The sequence below is a fragment of the Monodon monoceros genome, unplaced genomic scaffold (genome assembly GCF_005190385.1).
Source record: "Monodon monoceros isolate NGI ecotype Baffin Bay Population unplaced genomic scaffold, NGI_Narwhal_1 Super_Scaffold_13, whole genome shotgun sequence".
Classification (NCBI taxonomy): domain Eukaryota; kingdom Metazoa; phylum Chordata; class Mammalia; order Artiodactyla; family Monodontidae; genus Monodon; species Monodon monoceros.
The window spans coordinates 60,163,519-60,186,105 of record NW_021703769.1 but is presented as its reverse complement, the minus strand read 5'-3'; the positions used below and the strand labels follow the sequence as shown (position 1 = coordinate 60,186,105).

The window sequence follows — 22,587 nt, the reverse complement described above, 5'->3', positions numbered from 1 at the left end:
AGTATAAAAAGATGTGAAAAACAGGTAGACAGACCCATAATTAATTAATTAATTAATTAATTAATTAATTAACTATATATAACAACTAGGCAACTTTAAGTAAATTTCCTGTTAGTATCAGAGATGACATTCTACCACAGCACATTCTCTACTGTTTAGAGAATTCCATGCCTATTGGACCAAGGATGGTAATTACGTCTGATGGAAGATATAAGCTTATTTATTCATCATAAATAAAACTCAGTAAGTCCACGTCTCTTGCCACTAATATACAGGAAAATTTTACAGTTTATCAAGGGTATCCATTTGAAAACCTATACCGTCTTTTTTCCCCTCCAGTAGTACTTCTCTTCTAGGATTTTTTAATAAAAGAATCCAATGAACTCATGCAATGGACAAAAAAATCAATAATTATCCCTTGTTAGAGAAAACTGTTGATGCATTGTGCTTCAGATTCCCTTAGACATTGTTATTCCTTTCCTAAAACTTTCAGGCTGCCTTTGAACTATCATGTTTTCTGTTCTCAAAGGAACAATTTTACCAAACGATAAGCTTTTAGTGAATTTTGACTGACACAATGATTCCCTGTCACATGTTCTAAACACATCATACCCAAATTCATATCCACATTAAACACTGCTAATCTCCTAAATATTCGGTAACCACGGCATTCCAGACCACAGGTTCTGCGAGCATAGCTTGTGAATATTCTCATTCCCATAGAGAAGCAATAACCATTAAAACAAAAGACGAAAAACAAACCAGAGTATTCAGTCATTTTAACTTCTGGTTTTTGTTTTTCAGATTTGTAAAAATGAAAATGATTTTGTTTTAGGTAAAATGGTAGGAAATATGTCCAAAAAGTAGAGACATTCAACAGCTGTTAACATAAACTTCCCATTATGGAACTTTTCCATCTCTCCTCCAATATTTACTTTAATTAAAATGGTGAAATGACACCTGTTGCGGTTGGAGTTCCACTCAAGCTGAGAACCAAATCTGTGTTTCTTCACAACACCTCCACTGTCCATTAATGCCCTGTTACATTCCCTTTTGGAGGAAAGTATTGTTCCGTCACCTAACATCTACCAACAATTTATAACGTGCCAGGCACTGTGCTAACCACTTCAGAGGCACCATTTCCGCAAGCCCACACAACAATTCTGTGATGGAGCATTTCACAGCTTGGTAGAGTGTTAATGACCTCAAGAACCTGCCCAAGGTCACAGAGCTATTTCCCTTGACAAACAGCACAGATGAAATCTTAAACTCCTCAGCAGTGAGTCTCCCAAGCCAGGCCCCAAGCGGGAGCACACCTGTCTGAGGATGTGGACTGTTGGAACTGTGAGCACTTCGTGTTTGTTTTTTCTCAGTGTGGTTACTATTCTCTAATTCACTTTAATCGGACTGTAAGTTTTAACACGGAAGAGAAACAACGTCGTGACAGGACTAGGTGTATATGACAATTTCTCTCCCACGCTTTGTTATCGTAATCTTGTCGTCAGGCAAGGTCTCTTTTCTAAGACGACAAGACTGCCATAGAGCTACAGGGTAGAGTAGCTAGCAGTTTGATTATTACTTCTGACCACGTGTAAAGTGGTGCTGAACATTTAAAACAATTCTGATTTAAAAACGTATCCGTGTTTTTCATATAAGTAAATAATACAGCAGAAAGTTATAAATAGGATACACGAATGAGTACTTTATCCTTCATTCCTCCCCAGGCTTGACCTTTGATTCACGACAGCCTGAACAGCGGTTGCAAATGGTGCTCCTGGAGCTCCTTTGGGGCGCCAGTCCAGCCTTCCGCTGCCCTCTGGAGATGAGCTGTTCTATGTACGAGAGTTTCATGGACAACACACTTGTAAAAGAAGTTTACAAACCATGCGCTTCCACCCTTATAGCATTTCTGCACACTATTTTGCTATATCTGAGATGAAGAATAAAACTGACTTAAATTCAAGCGTTACGAACACAGGAGCAAGAACTGGTTGAAGACCTTCTGCATTCTCTGTCTAGTAAGAAAGACTATTCAGTGAGAGCATAATCAAGATCTATCACTACTTAAACTACAGAAACCACTGCTGAGGTACATTAGAAATGTCTGTTTACATACAGAATACGTATTTATTACTTAGAATCACTTACCAGATTCTTTACAACTGCTAGGCAACACGTTAGCCCAAATTCCACACACTTAATCAGAGGTGCATTTCAATTGTACATACTTTCCATAACCCAGGCAAATTTTTCCCTAATTAGACTAAATCTGAGTAGCAATGAAATATTTGGATTCCCCCCCATTATTTAATGCTCCTTTTTGAACTGTATTTATCAGTCATCAAAAACTCCAAAAATTAATGGATAGAAATAGTGCATATGTGAAAGCGATCTTGTTTTAGGTGGTGCAGTAGAAGAGTGACCCTGACAAACCCCGAGCCCAGCTGCATAAAGGATTCAGGACTCTTTCTTCAGGGCCGCTGTTCACCAACATCTGTAAGGGCTGCTGACTCCTTCTCTGACAGCTAGGCTGTGAACTTTTCTAGTTTGAATGATGCTACCTCTGAAGAATTAATTAGTAAACAATGAAGCTAAGTACTTCTTAATAAAAATCATTTCAGAATACAGAATAAGCTAAACTCTATCGGAGGCAATATTAACTATTTTTTCCCAGGAGCTGATAAGGGGTACCTCCAAAAATCAACATTCTTTAATTTCAGCTCTGTAACTGATTTCAATAGGGATACAGTTTGCTGGGGTCTGGGGTCTCAACACAGAGATTTTTCCGTACATTATTTCACTAATTTATGCAGGAGTCAAATCCATAATTTTGATCATTAAAATCTGAAATGTATTCTCTTTCCCAGTCTTTGAGCAGCTTTGGTAAAATTCAGAATGCACAAAGTCTTAGTCTATTAGATATGTGTTGAAACTCCATTTGAAAGAATAAGCATTAATCTATAAACCAAAAGAAAATTATCTGTGTTATATTTTAAATATATACCTTACAGTAATTTAAAAAGCTGGGATGCTATAATCTACTCAATTTGAGTTTTTAGAAATGCTCCTTTAGATTAACTTGCTAAAAGACACTTGCCTGCATTGGGGGGGTCAGGCAAATTTAGTGAAAGTTCTTCGGTGAAAATTTAAATAAATAAATAAATATGGCTCACCCCTACTGCAGGGGGGAAAGAAAGGAATCTAGAAAATAAACAAAGACACTTAAAATATACGCAATTTACTAGAATATCTTGTCATATGGCAAGGTAGTAGGACGAGAGTGTTTAGCCCACAAAAGTAATACAATTGTATTTACACCTTAAAATGAAAAAAAAAAAGCAAAAAAACCATCGTTCCCAAGTGTCAACATAATATTACTACTTTAGATAAACAAGGCCCTATTTTTCTAATATTTAAATAATAAAAATTATGCCATATCCAAGCTACCAGTGATTTGGTTTTCTTGAATATAGAGGGAACACAAAGCTGGAAGCACACTCACCTCAAAATTAAAGGGTAAAAAACCAAAGTCAAATTCCATTTCTACACTAGTGTTCCAATGGCTATTAAGAGACAGGAATCAGGAGTCAGAGTTCAAGATGCCAAGATCTGAAATCTGCAATTCATTTTATTTTTATATAAAAGATGAAACTAAATTAACATCTGCTATTCAGAATACAAAATTTAAGTCTTGACGTGAACTGAGTTCTTACTTTTAAGGTGAACTTCCAGTCTTTTCCATTCACAAATAGGACTTGATTTATTAAGTTCCCTGCTTTGTATCTCCAGAGTTGATCAAAGCACATTTTCTTAGTACAATCTGTATTGTTCCAAGTGTTTTATAAACATCTCTTGTGAGAGTTTACAGGAGTGATCTGAAATCATATCCAAGGTTTCATCCTATGAGTCAGTTATTCTTAAAAGGAAATAGAATCTGTCTTTATCACCTGTATTTCCCTATGTATCACAAATCTAATTCTAATCACAAAATTTTAAAAAAATAATTAGCAGAACTGTCAGTAGATAATTACTGACATTAAATACTCGGCAGGACAAAGAAAAAAAAAAAGGAAAAGGCATAAGTTCATTACCTGGACATGAAAATTACAGGTCTATACAATATCTGAGCTTTTGTAACAGTCCCTTAGCCACTAGGTAAGCTTGTCCACTATGTAGCCCTATACTGATAACTCCCAAATCCATATTTCCTGTCCTCACCTGAGATCCAGACTGTCCATCCAGCTGCCTGTTGAACCTGTTCTCCTGAATTCATTCACAAAGATATTTGAGCGAAGAAAACAAGACAGTCCCTGTCTTCAAAGGGCTTCTAACTGTGAAGAAAGCCAAACCAGTCTAATAATCATAAAAATATGTAACATACAAATTGTGATTAGTTCTATGTTCCAGTCTAAGTTGGTCTAAAACTGAACTCAGTTTACCCACTGCATTCCGGTCTGCCTGCTCCCTGAACTCATTCTCAGATGGAAATGTGCCATCACAGGTTACCAAAGTCACAAATGTGGGAGGCATTCCTGGCCCTCCCTTCCTTCTCAGATCTTCTTAATCTCAGTATTTCCAGAGTACATGGTTAGCTCTGCCCAGAGCAACCTTCTTCCACTTCTTCTGCAAACTCCCAATGAGATGGTGGTAGACAGCTTCCAAAGATCCCAGTGCCTGGTGAAGGCACAAAACCCAAGGCCAAGAGAGCCCCTGGGATTTTAAAAACTAAAGTTGGGAAAGAGGAGCTCTTTCCTCCTCTTGGTTGGAGAGTATGACAATGGCCCCTGCCATATGCAGACGCCCGAGGGAGCAGAGATGGGAGAAAGAATCTCTGTGTTGATGAGACCAGTTCCAATCCACAAGGCCTCTGGCTTCTCCTGGTTTCTGCAGCATTTCATACCTTTTACAACCTTCTCCAGGAAACTTCCAATTAATCCCTCTTTGAACTTAAGATAGTTTGGGGAGGGTTTCTGTTACTTGTAGCCAGGATTCTGGACTAATAGCTCCTAAACACTTCCAGCCTGTGTCTTATCCAACTCTGCCACGAACACCTTAGTTCAGGTCCTCATCACCTCTCACTGGACTAGATCAACAACCTAATGGGTCTCCTGTCCCCAGTCCTGCCCTTGCATCTAGCATCCATAATACAGTAGCCAGAGGGACCGCATCACTCTCCCCCTGCTGGAGAGTGGCTCCAGCATTAATACGGGCAAAATCTAACTTCCTTAACAGGGGACACTCAGCTCTCTACAATCAATCTTCCTCTCCAGGCAAGCAACATTTCATGCTCTGACTATATGGAAATACTTGGGCTACGGCTTAGACAGACAGACAGACACACACACACACACACACACACACACACACACACACACACACACACCCCAATGCTGAACTGATTGGTAAGCAGGATATTTTCCTTTCTGAAAATGTGGAAAACCTGAAGAAATTAAAGAAAAGTGGTTTTCTTTAGGCTCACTTCTAGGCATCAAAGTCATCACACCTATGCCTACATTTGCCTACATTTTATTACACTAAGGATGCTAAATACAGCTACTGTAAGATATCTGGTCCCAGATATATTGTATACACAGTAGCAAGAAACTGAAGGAGAGAATCAATGACCCTAATTAAAAGTTCTGATTGTTACCCACCTTTGTGAATTGAGCACAACACTTTGAATATACTAAAATCCACTGAGTGGTATACTTTAAATGGGTGAACTTCATGATATGTGAATTATAGCTCAATAGAGCTGCTTAAGTGTCCACTCTTCAGTGAGGCATTCTCACCCAGATACAGGAGACTACTCCTTCCTGCCTTCTGTGGACCTCCACTGTCCTCTGTGGATGCTTCTAGCTTGGCATGTGAGCTCTTGTTCACATGAGGATAGGGCCATGTCTCACTCACCTCTGGATCCCCAAGCCCAATCAAGTGCTCAGTACATACAAAACACTTAAAAATGTTCACAGAATGACGCATGAATTTTGAGCTAGGCAGAACACTGAAAGACATTTTTCTAATTTAGAAAAAAGCACATTCGGTATTAGGTTAGGAAACTTGGTCTTCTCACTTTGAATTAGATGAGAGTATTTGAAAAACACGAAAGATATTTAAAACCTCTAACCCTCGGTATAGTTAACAGCTGACCATTTAATTTTGCACCAAGTTTTAAAATGAGAGATGTGTAGAAATAAGGTGTGATTTTTTTAACTTACAGAAAATCTCAAACAGAGACAAGACTACATAAGCAACCAAAGAGAAACAGATAAGCTGGGCTTCATGAAAATTAAAAACTTCTTCAAAGAACATTTAAAAAAAAGTGAAAAGACAATTCACAGAATGGGAGGACATTTTTACAATTCATATATCTGATAAGGACATATGCGGGGGGGGGTTCATCTAGAATATACAAGGAAATCCTATAACTCAACAATAAAAAGACAACCCAACTTTAAAAATGGGAAAAGAATTTGAATAGGTATTTCTCTAAAAAAGATATACAAGTGGACAAGAAGCACATAAAAAGATGTTCAACATCATTAGCCATTAGGGAAATGCAAATCAAAACTACGAGATACCACTTTACACCCACTGGAATGGCTACTATGAAAAACAAAACAAAACAAAAAATAACAAGTGTTGGCAAGGATGTGAAGAAACTGGAATCCTCTAACACTGCTGATCAGAACGTAAAATAGTACAGCCGCTTTGGAAAACAGTTTGGCAGTCCCTCAAAAAGTTAAATATAGAATTACCATGAGACCCAGCAATCCTACTCCTAGGTATAAATCCATGAGAAACGACAGCAGATGTCCACCCAAAAAACCTGTACATGAATGTTCACAGCAGCATTATTCATAATAGCCGAAACATGGAAACCACCTAAGTGGCCATCAAGGGATGAATAAACAAAATGTATATCTCCGTGCCACAGAGTTATTCAGCAACAAAAAAGAATGAGTTCTGATACATGCTACAACACAGATGAACCTCAAAAACATGCTAAGTGAAAGAAGCCAGACACAAAAGTTCACACATATTTTACGATTCCATTTATATGACATACTCTAAATAAGCAAATCCATAGACATAGAAAGTAGAATGGTGGCTGCCACGGGCTAACGAGAGAGGGAAGAATGGAAAGTGACTGCTACTGGGCCTGGGGTTTCTTTTTGGGGTGATGAAAGTGTTCTGGAATTAGACAGTGGGGATCTGTGCACAACTCTGTGAATATACTAAAATCCACCGAATTCTACGCTTTAAACAGGTGACCTTTACGGTATGTGAATTACATCTCAATAGAACCGTTACCAAAAAAAATTACTGCACAAAATCATATAGTGACACCTCTGTGTAGGGGTCTGATTGAATCACTCTGCCTGCTACAGGATAACCTGTCATAAAAGAAAACAAAAAAACACACAATCTGTTCAAACGAGGAAATGATTTATTTTCCTACCACCAAATCCCTACAATGACCAACCATAACATCAAATCCAAAGTAAAAAGAGGAAAGAACGAAAGAGCACACTGCAATTCTCTGGCAGGTATGAAATGGAATTAACCAAAGACTGTACAAAGAAAAATGTTTATCAGAACCACTCACTTCCCTTTGATTACACAGATTTAAACAAGTCCAAGTCCTTTTTAACTCATGAGAAAATGTGCCAGCTTCTTTATTAGCACAGAGCAAGGAAAAACAAGCATTCTCTCCTATAACAAAATTAACATCCCACAGAAGGTCTGTTTGTACTTGGCCGTCGTGAACCTTTCATCTCAGAGCACTGCTAAATTAAACAAGCCTATGTTGTATTGAACACAATGAGCCAGATACCCCGGCAGGCTCCTAAACTTTACCAGTTAATGTTGAAGAACATTAGAAATAAAAAGGAGGGTAAGAATGATGGTGATGGTGGTAATAAAGCAGCTGTGTCTTCATTCCACCCAACGTTTCACTAATCTGCAATAATGGAAACATTCTAACACCTGTGAGACCCTTTTCTCTGTTGGTGAACACAAGAAGAGCCAGAGAGATCTGGATTCAAGTCATTGCTTTGTTTTTCTTTTAAGCATACTAGCTGAGTGCCGAAGGACAAATCTCATAACCAAGGCCTTCTATTCTCTAAAACTGGAGTGACTGTATCTAGCCTCAGAGAGTCATTAGAGAACAAAATGAGAGAATACACACAAGAGGTAGAGTTCAATGCTCTATATGTACATCCCCACCATAAATATCCTCACTGCTCTCAACTCTTCAATGCAAATACTGATTCTGGAGCTTATATCACAGTGTAAGTAATTGACATCAACCTTTCTTTTCTACCCCAAGGACATCTAAGCAACCGAAATATCCTATGAAAATTCCATATTGAATAAATTATTCCCCCTCCCATATAACTGAAAGTAAGAAAGCCATCAATAAAGTCTGTTTTAAATGTATTAAATCAGGGCACGACACAAAGCATTCATTCACCTAAGAGGTATTTAAAAGCAATGAACTGAGAGAGACACACCAAGAGAAACACTTACTATGAGAGACAAATGCCTATTTTCCAGTGCAATAATTGGTAACCTTTCTATAAAGATTGATGCAATCTGATTATAATTCCCAAGTGTCAGTAATCAGTTCTTAAGGTAAAAGAAAAAGGAAGTGGGATGGTTTCAAGCGCTCCAGAAAAGACGTAGGAGGATATCCCTTCCCACTGACAGCAATTAACGTTTGAGTGATGGCTGCTAGAACATTCAGACTGAAAAACTTTGTTACATTAGAATAGACTGAAATCTACTTAAAACAAAACTTACTGGGTTTAGCAGACACAAACATAACCCTCACCATGAACTAGGTGTCCTCTCTGAACAAACTGGAACGAAGGTAAAGCTTGCATGGACTTCCCATATTTGTCATCACAGTGCTAGAATATGCCATACTCCCATGCTGGAAGTCTACTTAAAGAGAGCATCTAGACTCTGCACCGGTAGACAGTCAGACTCCCTCCGCCCAGCTCCAGACAATGTTCCATCACACCACAACACCAGGAAAAGTTTCTAGGGTTAGCAAGGAGGGAAATGTCTCAAGGGCAATGGGACATTCGGAGGCTGGAGATAGCTATTCCTGCAGAGTTTCCCTAAGCACCACATTCATTATGGAACTTGTGGCCCAAAGCTATTGTTCTCTACCCCTCTTTCCAAAACTCTCCCCTTAAGATTCAGAGTTTAATAAAACCTCTCTGGAGGCTTCCCTGGTGGCGCAGTGGTTAAGAATCCACCTGCCAATGCAGGGGACACAGGTTCAAGCCCTGGTCCGGGAAGATCCCACATGCCACAGAGCAACTAAGCCCATGCGCCACAACTACTGAGCCCACGTGCCATAACTACTGAAGCCCATGCGCCTAAAGCCCATGCGCCTAGAGCCTGTGCTCCACAAGAGAAGCCACCTCAATGAGAAGCCCGTGCACCACCACGAAGAGCAGCCCCCACTCGCCGCAACTAAAGAAAGCCCGTGCGCAGCAATGAAGACCCAACGCAGCCAAAAATAAAATATAAATAAAATAAATAAAAAATAAAACATTGATCTCACAAGTGAGAAATAATATAGTCCTCTAAAAACAACAAAACAAAACAAACAACAAAGAAACCCAAAACAAACAACAACAACAAAAACCTCTGTGAGAGACCAACTCATTACAGATACCACAGGAGTAAGGCCAGAGTGCTGGCTTTGCTAGGGAGCTGTTATCTATATCGCATATAAGCACTTAACAAGTTTTTTGCCCTCCTACTGCAGTTCAGTACTCTCACCCTGACAATGAAACAGTTTCACCTAAATATTCTACCACCACACACCCTGTATATGAAGACAGAACTTCTCCTCTTTCTAACTTTCCAATTAAATAACCACTTACACTGCCAGTCTAAACTTTAACCTTTATGCCTAAAATAGGAGGAAACTTGCAAATGCACAGAATCCAACCCATTAAATACGTAAGAATGTCTTGAAATCTGTTTAAATACAGTATAAAAATGTTTACAAATGCAGCTAAAAGGAGAAGTAAATGATAAAGTCTTAAGTTTAATTAAGACTCCAGTTTTACTACTACTAGTAATGCCTCACTGTCCAGGAGTATTTTTAGAATTGGGGTTTTAAAGCATGCAATTAAAGAAATTAACTCATCAGTGAAATGAAAGCTACAATATAAGCAAATCCCTATACTACTGCAGAAGAGAGATATAAGAACCCAGAACTTTGGGTATTTTAGAAAACGAATACAGGATCATACCGTTTGCCACAATATGATATCAGAGGGTAAAGTCCAGGAAATCTAATTAATTTAGACCCTACTAACGAAGACTCAATAATTTCCTTTCAAGTCTACCTAGATTTAACTTTAGACTATTTATTAAGGAAGGAGTTGCTAAGAAAATTAAAGTACAAATAAAAATTGCTAGGGGATTATTTAATAAGTTAAATTTTTCTACATGCAATAACTGCTGCTAAAATACTGATTAAAACTAGCACATGCATTCTTTAGAATCCCATACTCTAGTGGAAACAAAATGTATGAAACAAGAGTCCTCAACATTGCTTTAATCTATTAGATAATTGTTTCATTCTCTCTGTTTATTTTGGCTGTGAAAAACTGGTTATGCGTCAGAAAAGCTTAATAGGCGGGATACTTAACAAAGATTTACACATTCTTCTTAATGGCTAGCAATCTATTTATCTACTTTTATTTTTAATAAATGCTGAATCCCAATTAAAATATAACTCAATTTCTCTCCATTATAATTTAAAATATATTTGGGGACATTTACTTCATCCTTGTCTTCAAATAACATAACTGAAAGATATTCCCATGTCTGTAATATGAAACACAAATAGCGTTCTTTAATAAGATCTAGTACCTGACCTACTTCACTTACTTTGCCCTTAACAGCAACAAGAAAAAACAGACAAAAAAGCAGATTTAAAACACAGCAGTATATGTGATTCTGCAAAGAAACGGGACAGAATCCAAATCAACAGTCCAAACAAAACATCACAAAATGTTATGGTAGCAAGTGTCACTACAATTATGCATGTCTAGATTTAGATGCATTTAAAAATCAAAGACGCTAGTTTTATTCTCCAAGAAATTAAATTTCTTAATTAAAATTTAAGGCACTTCTCATTTACATCTTAATTCTAACTTAACAATGATGATATTCACCAATCATTAATTCCTTCAAAAACGATCTGAGTGTCTGCCATGTACGTGCCAAATATCACATTAGTTGCTGGATGTAAGATGGTGAATAAAACACACTTGGTCCCAGCCTCAACAATGTTAACTTGGAGTGAAAAGTAAAGCACCCACATGAAAGGCATTCTATAAGATGCATTTTATGTCAGGGAAAAAGAGGTGAATTTTAACTGGCTTTTTGTTAAGTCAAAGAACAAACAGTAGGTCAATAACAAAGTTGGTATCTGTTCCATGTGAGACCTTCCTTAGGTAACCCTTATTTGATTGAAATAAAATCTAAAACAAACATAAAATTAGATCTCACATTCATATCAGAAACTGGCAAAATCCTTTGGACAGATGAGACTCAACATCAATATTCATAGGTTTACACGTGAATACATATTCACATAACTCAGTAATACTCTGTTATCACCTAAATTTGTAAATCACATTCTGTATGCTATTCTACAATTGGTATTCATGTTTGAAAGATGTTAAGAAGTTAGTTTTTAAAGCTTCTTTAAGGTCCACTGTAAGTGAATAAAAAACAAAGGTATTACTCTCTATAAAGGAAAACTTTCAGTATCCAAGACAATTAGTTAGTTGCCAATAATTTCAAATTATTTATAATGAGTTAATCAGGGCAATAGACCTAAAAACAAAGAACTCAACATATTTTAACATTTTCATCATATTTAAAGTCCAAGAGAGTGTCTCACTTACACATGAGAATCACAGGTATGTGCTCGATGAGGAAATTCTTTATGTAAGACTATCAAATCAAAGAGGTCTTTAAAACATATAAGGTTTACTCCAGTCAAAAACCCTGCTATCTCAAAAAAGATACTGGGGTTTCCCTGGTGGTGCAGTGGTTAAGAATCCACCTGCCAATGCAGGGTACATGGGTTCGATCCCTGGTCCGGGAAGATCTCCCATGCCGCAGAACAACTAAGCCCGTGCGCCACAACTACTGAGCCCACGTGCCACAACTACTGAAGCCCACGCGCACAGAGCCCATGCTCCGCAACAAGAAAAGCCACCACAATGAGAAGCCCGGGCATCGCAACAAAGAGTAGCCCCTGATCGCCGCAACTAGAGAAAGCCCGTGCGCAGCAACGAAGACCCAATGCAGCCAAAAATAAATAAAGGAATAAAATTAAAAAGAAAAAAAAGATACCATTTTTTTCTCCTATTGGACTGGCAAGGATTAAAAAGATGAACAAAACTCAGTGTGGGTAGTTATACTTCTAAGAAGATAAATGAACATGTACACAATGATTTAAGTACAGGGTTAATCAACACACTATTATCCACTAGAAACAATCTAAATGGTCATCAAAGGAATGATTCAATAAAGTATGGTGCCTCTAAAACAATGGAATATTACATGGTCAGTAAAATGATCATATATGATTATGCATGTCTCTTAACAATTCATGTGTAGAGATATATAAAAATATTGTTGCATTTAAAAATGACCACCATATACAGTGTACACCAATTTATTTAAAGATTTGTATATAAATACTTCTATATTCATAGATAAATTTCTAAAAGGATTTTCACCAAAATATTAATATTAATGGCAGCCATTTCTGGGTGGCAGGAATTAGGTGTCATTGAGGGAGGTTTTTTTCTTACTATTATAATAAGAAAATAAACAACACATTTTCATTTAAGAAAATAAAGTGTTGCAATCTCACCAAGTGGCTTCAAATCCCTTCAGCTCCCTACTTTAAAATCAAAGTTTTCACTGAATGTTGCAAGTATATGTAATCACCAAACAGCTTATGGATTTCCACCTGTGGGACCTCCTTCTCAGCACCATGCTTTAAAACAATGAGATGATGGAAATTTAAAGATTCAAGTCAAAGAAGTAAGGAAGCCAAATGACCTTATTCAAACAGCCCACATTCCTGGCATCTACCTTAAGAACCTCAGGTTCTATGAACTTAAACACTCCTAAAACAATCTCCCTCTTACACCTTAAGAAAGCAGGCTATGGAGAGGAATTTTAAAAAAATAAGAGACATTTCCTTTAAAAAAATTAAATCATAAAAAACTTACCTCAGTAAAAATATTTAATTATTTTCCTGTCTTACATTCTCTTTCTTAGCACCTTTACTGTGAACCTAGGGGGGGAAAAAGTTAAAATTACTTTTAATTGAACATCTACTCATGCCAGGCAGGGTGGTCAGAGAAAGCCTCCTGGAGCACATGAAGTCTGAGAGGAATCGGAAAGAATAAAATACAAGTTACTAAAATGGCATGACTGGGAAGGAAAATGAGCAGGTGTAAGTGGAATTAAATAACTTTTCTTAAATGGTTGGAGGACCTACACATGACTGTATCCAACCTTGCAGCAGGTGAAAAGCTGGGTTGCTAGACTTAGAACACCTGCATCTGAGTCTCAGCTCTACCACTTCCTAGCTTGTCTGATGTTGAGCAAGTCCATAAACCCATGTGCCTCGGTTTCCCCACGTGCATAATAACAGGATCCAACTCACAGGACTGCTGAGGGTTATGTGAGATAATCCACATCGGGGACTTCAAAACAGTTCCTGTAACATAATAAATGTTCAATGAACATCAATTTTCGCTTTTATTATTACATGTTCTTATATAAAATAAATCCATTTGCCTCTCACCACCTCCACCACCACCATTATTATTACTGTTACTATTATTATTGAGAAGCGGCATAAGCCTTATCTTCAAGGGGTTTACAATGTACTGGGTGACAGATGAATTACCCAGACACATAATACGAGGCAAAAGAAAGATCAAAGTCAATTATTCATTTACTTATTTTAAAATATCTGAGTGTCTGTTCTTTGCCAGGTATTCTGTATTCTTTGGTGGACATGAGGGACATAGTTTCTCTCCTCACAGTTTCCAGTCCATCAAGGCCAAGCTATAGGACCGACAAGCTACACATGGAGACATATCGTGTTTTTTACTGGGTGCAGGGCAGCACATATCTAAACTGGTAGAATTAGGTAGCAGAACATTCTGGGTGGAAGGGATGGCATTATAGGAAACACGGGGCCTTTGGGGAAAGCTAAGCAACCTCTGGTCAGGGTGCATCGGAGAGGGCAAGCAGCGGCAAGGCTAGAAAGGCAGGCAGGAGGGGCCTCAAATACGGGGCTGAGTTTGTTCTCAGTATGTTGATTATCCTGCTCCGAGTGAATCACAACTTGCTTTTAACTTCAAGTCTAGCATCATTTTTCTTCTTTTCTTTGTCTTTTAAAGGTGAGAGGGGAAAGAGGAAGAAAAAGAGCACAGCAACCTCAATCTCTGTTGCGGCTGGCAGTGATGGTGGTGGAAGCGGCACTAAGTGATGAGTCCCAAGCTCTTTTTAATTCTCCCAACATTCTTACCAAGCCAGAAATGTTCCTTTTACTGATTAGGAAACTGAGGCTCAGAGTAGTCAAACAGATCCCCAGATGTCCACAGAGCTCATAAATGCAGCCACAGAATTTAACTGTAAGCCTGACTCCCAAGGCTTTCTTTTCTTTTAGGCAAAAATGTATAAAGGATTCTGCAGAATTTAACGTCTGTTAAAAACTACTTAGAACTTCAGGGTATATAAACTTCTGTACTTACACAGAAATAAACAGCCTTCATACAAACAATCAAAACCACTTACAGGGACTTCCCTGGTGGCGCAGTGGTTAAGAATCCGCCTGCCAGTGCAGGGGACACGGGTTCGAGCCCTGGTGCGGGAAGACCCCACATGCCATGGAGCAACTAATCCCGGGTGCCACAACTACTGAGCTTGAGCTCTAGAGCCCACGAGCCACAACTACTGAGCCCACATGCTACAACTACTGAAGCCCGCATGCCTAGAGCCTGTGCTCCACAATAAGAGAAGCCACTGCAATGAGAAGCCAGCACACTGCAACAAAGAGTAGCTCCCGCTCAATGCAACTAGAGAAAGCCCGCGCACAGCAACGAAGGCCCAATGCAGCTCCAAAAAAAATTAATTAATTAATTTAAAAAACAAACCTTAAAAAAAAAACCACTTAGAAAAGATAAAGGAAAAGAAGATCTCACAAAAATATATATATATACATACATGTATATGTGTGTGTATATATATATATATACACACACACACACACACACACACACACAACAAATTTAATAAGAAATGGGCAAAAGCTATATGAGAAAAACTTGAAAATGCTCCAGAAGGATTCGGGAGTAAAACCAAACAAATGAAAAAATACACAATGTTCCTGGATAGGAAAATTCAATATCCGAAAGATATCAATTCTCCCTATGTTAGTTTATAAATTTAACACGATCTCAATTTGCCTAAGTTCTTTTTCTTCTGGAACTGACAAATGATTCTAAAGTTCACATGGAAAAATAAACAAGCAAGAATTGCCAGGAAAACGAAGGGCAACAGGCGAAACTAGTTTTACAAGGCATTAAGACATTTTATAAAACCAATAATGTGTACTTGTGCAGGAATAGAAAGACTTAATGGAATAGAACAGAAAGTCCAGAGATGCACCCCAATACATCTGGAAATTCAGAATATAATGAAGGTGTATTGTATTCTGAAACAAATGGGTAAAGATAACTGGTAGCCATATGGAAAAAGTTGAATCTATATATCACTCCTGAACACCAGAATAAATTTTAAATGGATCAAAGGTTTAAGTGTAAAAATGAAACCATAAAAGAAAAAAACACTGAAAGAAAAAAAATGGGCCAAATCCAAATTCTTGGAGGCCTTTCCGTGACTCAAAATCCAGACACCGTAAAATATTAACTACTTAAAATTTAAAGAAAAAACTTAAAAGCCTTCTCTATACCAAAATACATGACAGCAATTTTTTTAAAAATGACAATCTTGAGGAAATTGCAACTCACATCACAAAGGGCTAATCTCTCTAATTTATAAATTCCTAGAAATTGATAAGAAAAAAGTGATCCAAAAGAAAAACGCAGAAAGGGCATGAACAGATGGTTCACAGAAAAAGAAACAGAAACAGCCTTTAAGCACGTGAAAAGATGCTCAGCCTCATTCATAATCAAAGTAATGCACATTAACACCACGAGTAACTTTTCACCTTTCAGACTGATACAAATCCAAAGGTTGGTAAACACTCTATTGGGAGAGGCTATGGAGACAGGTACTCTAGTGCATTACTTGCAGGAGTTCAAAACTGTACAACCCTGAAAGAGGGCAGCATTTATCAAAATTATAAATGCATTGCTCACTGACCCAGTAATCCCACTTCTGGAAAGATATCCCACAGATACACTTCACATATACGAAATGATATGTACACAAGTTTATTCACCACAGGCTGTGACTGGAAGAGACTGGAAAACACTCAAGTATCCATCATTTATTGGGATACTTCATCATTTATTGGGGCTACTTAATAAACTCTGGCACAGGCCACACAATGGTATATTCTGCATCTGTTAAATAAATGTTTTCTATATACTAATGTAGAAAGATACTAAAGGTATACTAACTGAAAAAAAAAACAGGGTCAGAATAATTTACATTTTATATAAAAAGGAGGGGATATATAGAGTATACTGGTATCTGCTTGTATCTACACAAAGAAACAGTAGACATCTATAGGAAACAAATAGAAAAAATTATCTGTGGCCAAAGGGAGCATATTAGACCAAGACAGAGTTGGAAATTAGACTCCTCAGAATACTCCATTTTAGTTTTTGAACCACATGAACATTTTATATATACAAAAAGAATTTTAAAGTGTTAAAAGTATAACTCACAGGACGAAGAGAAAGAGAACTACTTATCACCTAGAGTCAAAATCCAACACGCATTAAAATAGAATTTTTTCCTAAATTAGGAGTTTGGGATTAACAGATACACACCACTGTATATAAAAAAGATAAACAACAAGGACCTACTTACTGTATAGCACAGGGAACCATATTCAATACCTTGTATAACCTATAATGGAAAAGAATCCGAAAAAGAATATATATATGTGTACATATGTATATATGTATGTATGTATAACTGAATCACTTTGCTGTACACCTGAAACTAACACATTGTAAATCAACTATACTTCAATTTAAAAAGTAATAGTAAATAAAAATGAAAGAATTTTTCTCTGAAATTAGATATTAACAAGCAAGATTAGTGTGGCCATCACTAAAAATCATACAAGACAATCTGATTTTTTTTCTTTAATCAAGCTAAAGCACAAGATTATAATAATCTATAAAACCGCTATCTGGGGGGCAAGGAATCAGAAGAGAGAATAGGAGAGCGCAACGAGGATGCTTTAGCCTAATGCTTCTCAAAGTATGGTCCCTGGACCAGCAGCATCAGCATTACCTGAGAACCTGTTAAAAATGCAAATTCTCAAGCCCCAGCCCAGACCTACTGAACCAGAAACTCTGGGAGTGGTAGGGAGTAATTCTGGTAATACACACTCAACTTTGAGAGCCAGTGATCTGGTCCAATGCTTCTTACACATCCTCATGCATCACTTGGAGGAGGATATTGTTAAAAAGCAGATTCCGGTTCAGTAAGTCTGGGGTGAGTCCCTGAGTCAGCATTTCAAACCAGCTCCAGGAAGCTGCTGATGTGCTGCTGGTTTGGGGAGTGCACTTGCGAAGAAAAGCTCAAATCCACCTGGGGAAGAAGGTATGCAGTCTTCACGTGGCTGAGTTTCCTATGAAATTTGCCCTCAGTAGCAGAGTCCATACACAGGTTTCCAGGGTGGGAGACATCATGTAGCCTCCCATATAAATTCTGTCTTTAACTCGGAATAAATACATTTTCAAGCATATGTCTTATTAAAATAACAGTGAATTGTTGAAATTCAATTTAAGGATGTCTCGTTTGAGACGACTTTCATTTATAAGTGGACCCATGAACCTTCCAGAATGGGGAAAAAAAACCCAAGAAGGCATATTCATACATCTGCCTGGTTATACCGTCTGATTAACTTTATTTCAAACACATTAACCATACCATCTGCTCTCCATGAAAAATCACCAGTTTGTTTCCTTCTAAACATTTTGAAAATGGTTCTTATATTTACAAACACTGATTCTCCATTTGTTTTACATGGGGGGAAAATCTTTAAAGGCATCTTCCAAGTAAAGAATTCTAGTTGAGATGGAAGGACCTGGAACTGTTATGTATCTTCATTTTGCAAGTCATCCTTTGTATAAAGTTTTTGGTGTTAAACATTAATCAATGTGCTGAAATTTCTACATATCCCTATCTTACGGCATCTATCAATAAGACGCCATCATTTCCAGACACTATCATTTTATGTACCACTAAGAAAGAACAAAAGTTGCCAATTAAACCATCACTTGTCAATTTTAAGATATAGTCCATCTCAGATATGCATCTTAAAAAATATATCAATGAAATAGCTTAATTATAAATCTCAGAGATATGCATATAATAAATTATGCATTTTCATCCACAGAGGCATGGATTTTTGTCCATAAAACAATTTGTCCCACGCCTAAACACTGGAACGGTTTCAACTTCCATGCAATATTATTTGGTTCATTTTTGTACATATGAGTATTTTTTTAAAAGGTAGTGACTAAAAAAGAGTGACCTCTTTTTACCCTGGAACATGATACTGCTTGCACAAAGTAATACAAATTAATCACTCAATTTGGATAATTTTCCAATCCAAAAGTATTCAATGTAGCTATCTCTAGGCTATTTATTTATTTTCCCCCCACAATAGGTGTTTAATGAGTGAGTAAATAATGTCCCCCTGAAAACACCCCCACCCCAATTAAAGGCCAACTGCAGTAACACTTCAGGGTTGAAACCCTGCTTCCTTCCTGCTAGGAGGTGCCATGTCATTTATTGAAACAAAACAAAAACAAAACAAAACAGGGCAAACACATTTCTTAATAAGTGCAGTTTGTTAAAGTCCTGTTAAAACATATGGGTCAAGGGGAAGTAAAAATAATCAGAGGATCACTGTAAGAAAAACCTTTAGGTCTGGCACCTGGGAGACCACTGGAGAGGAGGCAGTGGGACAAACTTCATGTTCTGAAAGGAAGGAGCCCCCCAACTCCCTTCTTCCCTCTCACCCGATTAATCCCACCAGAAACTACCAAGATGCCCGGATAAAAGGTTTCAAGTTCAATAGTCACACTCTCTCCAAATACAAAAAGCAGGTACAAAATACATCCTTCTTTTCTGACAAAAGCCTTTACTTACATGCTTGTTTCCATAGCACCTTTCAAAAGTAACAAGCAATGAACAATAAACGAACATCTTATAGCAAAGAAGCAATTTATCTATCCAAGGAAAAGGAAAAATAAACTTCCTTTGTAGATTTAACAAAAGTTGAAGAAATTCATCATGTTACACTGTAGCTATATAATAGTCAGAGATGAACTTTCTCAACTCAATTTGCATTTTCCCCATAGCAGCAAGACTAACAGAGTTTCAAATGAAAAGAATTTCTAATGAATCATATTAGGAGGACTGAGGACAATATGATTATAGGTCATTTTAGTTTTCACCCTTGTACAATATGCATTGACCAAATTCTCTAACATGGATATTAGTTAAGTAGAAAGAAAGAACAGGGAAAAAATGTTCCCAATAAAAATTGTTTGTCAGTTAAATTCTGCCCCCCTCCCTATTATAACTGACTAGACAACGACGACTGTTCTTTAGAGTGGATCTCAAAGGAGCTAGTACGGTCCTCTAAGAGACATGTTCAGTTATCAAGTGACTAGGGCACACCACTGGCATTTAGTGTCTGGAAGCCAGGATGCTTGAACTTCTCACAATGCATGGGACAGATCTACATAATGAACATTTATCCTGGTCCTGAGAATCGTTTCAATGACCAGCCAGATTTATCACGGTAACTGGCGTTACTTTAGAACACAATACTAAACAGTTTTCACAAGAAACTATGGAAAAACCCCAGTAATTCAGGGGAAGGTAGCTAACGTGAGGGAAGTTGAGATTGAATAATAACTCGTGCCTGAAAATTAGCGACCATTTCCTCACACCATGCATTATCTCAACATATAATTGCGTCACAATACTGAGCATACCTACACTACTAAGTAACATACTGGCACCGAATCAAACACAAAGCAAAACAAACAAAACCTTTCAATCTAGCTAATATTTTATTCATTATTATCAGTGATAAGCGGTAGGAATCCAGCATGGTGCCTCGAAGCAGCCAGTACCTCCAAGCTTGTGGCACAAAAGCTGCCCTACAATGTCGTTTGAAAACGTGGCGTTCATGGAGGGGTTATATTAATATTATTTACATGTTGACTGAGATAGTCTGTACTTTACCTTGGCATGTTATTCCTAATTCAACCCGGACTTGTTTCTCTCTTCATTATCATAAAAAGTTTATCCCAACACTTAGGCGTCCCCTACCTCTGTGTCTATCTATCTCTCTGATCTTTCCTTGTATGAAATAGCTTCTGATATTTTTACCTCTCTTCAGGCCAAGCTTATTCACTAGAAGCAGGTACAGCACAGCGGTATGTGCTAGATGTGATATGGCAATGCATGTCATATATTGTTCTCCTTTTACTTCTCCCTTACATTTAAATCGGAGCATCACACTGATTTTCAATTATGTATGTAGGTAGGTTACATTACTGACGAAGTTCATTTCAGAGCTGTAATGGGGGCTTTACAAACTTCTGCTGCAAGTGGGAGGAGCCTTGGTCTGACAAAGTTGAGAACCACTGCTCCGAAGAGTGGAATCACGTGCTTAACCAAAAACAAACTTGAAAAGTTTCCTTTGCTTAAAGCAAGCCCTGGGCTGCAATAGTCCACTTCCATTCGATCTGACGCCCCACCCCCGGCACACACCGCTGCTTTTAAGCCCACTTCTGCCCTCACACAGGGCCAAACAAAAGTTATTGACCATTTCGGGAAATCGACAAAAGCCAAGGACTCTCACCCAATAAATTCATATGCCATGCTGCATTCAAGCAGGGGGAGGGGGTCCCCAGACACACCCTCTGCAGCCCAATCGGGACCGGAGGAGTAGAACTCGAGCCCTAAAACCCAGCGAGTGGGGGTGGGGAGAAGGATGGGAGGCAAGTACGGGGCGGGGCGCTGGACTCGCTGTGCCAGGGCTTAAACCCCGATTCTACCGTGTCCCAGCACGGAGACCCTGGGCAGGGCGCTTCACCTCTCCGTGCAGCCCAGCAGTGGAACCGCGTAAGCGCGGGCAGACGGTTAAGGCTCAATAAATGGTGTTGCCGCGGGCAGCAGCGCCGCGTCCACGGCGCCAACCCGCCGCCGGGGGAAACTGAGGTGCGCCTCGCGGTTGCACCCGCGTGCGGGGACTGGCTGCGAGGAGACTGGCCCTGCGGTCCCGCGGCCCTGGCCCGGCAGCCCCGCCCCGCCCGCGCGGGTCCCGGGACGGCGCGGACCCGGCGGCTCCGCGGCAGCCGCAGGGCCGACTGGAGAGGCCGCCCAGGACACGGGCCGCCCGCCCGGCTGACTCCCCCGTCCGGCCCTCGGTCTCCGCCGCTCTCACCCGCTCCTCAGCCCCAACGGCAGACGCCGCCGCTGCCGCCAACCGCAGCTCACCTCTTGGGCCGCCGCCGCTGCCGCCGCCGCTACAGCCGCCGCACGATCTCGCGAGACTTCGCTCCCCTCCGCGCTTCCCCGCCCTCTCCGCGGCGCGCGCGGACCCCGGCCTGTAGCAGGCTAGGCGCGCTCCCGAAGAGCCGCCCCTTCGCCTCGGGGTTAGGTCTAGCCGGGCTCGCAACCCCGCGTCCCGGTCTCTGCATCCATTCCGCCCACCTCCGCTCCGTGAAGGTGAAAGGTTAAAAGCCAGGTGCGGGACAGCAGCCTCCCTCTCACCTGGCTGACCGGGTGCGCGTGCGCATGCGCGCGCCCGGGGCCCCGGACCTTGGAGCCTTTGCAAAGGCTGTGGCCACTGTGACAACAATAATCCCAGCAGCCAGTCTTGGAATGCTTCCTGGGTGCCGAGTACTTTTACAACTCCTCCCGGGTCCTCACAAGAGCCCCCAAGAAGTGGGTATTACCATCCTATCCGTTTCAGAGAGGATAAAATGGAGGCTTGGCCAGGTTAACAACTGCTACCTCTAGGTCACACAGCTTGGAGTGGGCATCCGGGGTTGTCTGAAGCTCAAGCCAAAGCCCAGTTTTCCCGCCTCCATGACAATCCCCAGACCCTGTCCCTGTTCCTTCCGCTGAGGGCACCAAATCTCAGCCCTTCTTTACTTCCCTCCCAAGGTTCACCAAGGTGAACCTAGGAGGGCAGTTGCTACAGTCCCTCTGGTTTTATGGAGCTGCTGTCAGTAAAATGCTTCTCCCCCATTACACGAACTTCCTAAACCTCCC

General features: G+C 39.5%; 1 protein-coding gene across 4 annotated transcripts in view; it reads right to left on the bottom strand.

Annotated features, from left to right (window-relative positions):
• The window catches only part of MRTFB (myocardin related transcription factor B), a 198,051-nt gene extending 176,129 nt beyond the window's left edge, over positions 1 to 21,922 (bottom strand). For 2 of the 4 annotated variants that reach the window (XM_029219702.1, XM_029219707.1), the window contains exons 1-2: positions 21,808 to 21,840; positions 13,293 to 13,357 (exon numbers count right to left, since the gene is read on the bottom strand). The gene's annotated coding sequence lies outside the window, so the exon portion shown is untranslated. Of the gene's footprint in view, positions 1 to 13,292; positions 13,358 to 21,754 lie in introns of all 4 variants that reach the window. The other 2 variants (XM_029219705.1, XM_029219709.1) reach the window with 2 other exon arrangements.
• Between the last annotated feature and the right edge of the window lie 665 nt (positions 21,923 to 22,587).